Raw genomic sequence first — 1325 nt, 5'->3', positions numbered from 1 at the left:
TGTGCATTTAAGGTGGCTTTATTTCTCCTATCAACAAGTGAAGTACAGTTATTGGTACATTTCTTGAGTTTATCCTTTGTGGCCATTATTCTGATGCAGTTTTAAACTCTTATTTTGATGTGTATATACACGTATATATGTATTAATACCCCAATCTCTGAAGAATTTGCTTCTATTCTACATTAAAGTCATAAATATGCTAATCAACAATGGTTAATGTTGTGTCTTTAATTGTTAGCTAATACCAGTACTCATGGTAATTTGTACAGAATTGATAGTATTTCTACACACTGTACTGTGATCTTTACAATTACATTTTTACAGATTTATTATTCAGTTGTGGCAAAGGAAATGCACCCAAAGTAAAGAAGAGCAAAATGTGGAATTGTAATTATATTAAACATTACAGTATTAATTGAAATTTAATTACACTGGCATTCATTGTCTAATATTCTAGGCTCAACTTGGTTTGCAGGGACCAAGGGCATAACGTATATTGCATTAGTAACACCACTGATAAAGCACTGCCAAAGTATGTGAATTTTGCCTTGAGGGAGTATCCTGTACAGCTTGATTCATGTGTTGAAATACATATCTAATACTCTTTGTTTGTGTGAAAGCAATTTCTAAATAGCCAATTTTTTAATCTGTGATTTTGTAACACTGAAAAAAAAAAAAAAAAAAAAAAAAAAATTGCAAACATACAAATCTGCTAGGAGCGATATTACACAGAAAACCTAAATATTTGGAGCCCATAATGCTTAAATACAAAATAATTTTTAATGTTTTTTGTGTAAACATGCTGAAGTCTGTGAGTTATGTAATACACCAAGGAACATGTGCAAGGCAGTTGCACCCTAGTTTCCTTTGGTCAGAACACAATAAAAAATGAAACCAATATTTTTCTTGGCCAATGGCCATGCTGCAGTGGTAACACCAGTTCCCATCAGATCTCCGATGTTAAGAGCTGTTGGGCTCGGCTAGCACTTAGATGGGTCACCATCTGGGTCTGCCGAGTGCTATTGGCAAGAAGGTGCACTGAGCCCTTGTGAGGCCTATTGAGAAGCTGCTTGACTGAGGGGTAGCGACACTGGTCACAAAAGCTGACAACGGCTGGGAGAGTGGTGTGCTGACCACATGCCCTCTGTATGCATAAGGGCTGAGGATGACACGGCAGCCAGTCAGTACCGTTGGCCCTTCATGGGCTGTTTGTATGGTAGTTTTTTTATGCTTTCTTGTACATGCTGGAACCATGTTATAAATGGGTCTACATCCGCTAACTATTATGTCAAATGTTTGTTGATAGCAAATATTGGAATTGAGAT

General features: G+C 36.6%; 1 pseudogene; it reads left to right on the top strand.

Moving 5' to 3' along the window:
- Positions 1–909: 909 nt before the first annotated feature.
- Positions 910–1028, top strand: LOC124557277 (annotated as a pseudogene).
- Positions 1029–1325: the final 297 nt, after the last annotated feature.

This window comes from Schistocerca americana, chromosome X (genome assembly GCF_021461395.2).
Source record: "Schistocerca americana isolate TAMUIC-IGC-003095 chromosome X, iqSchAmer2.1, whole genome shotgun sequence".
NCBI classification, from domain to species: domain Eukaryota; kingdom Metazoa; phylum Arthropoda; class Insecta; order Orthoptera; family Acrididae; genus Schistocerca; species Schistocerca americana.
Note: the sequence above shows the minus strand (reverse complement) of the source record. Positions and strands in the feature narration are given on the sequence as shown.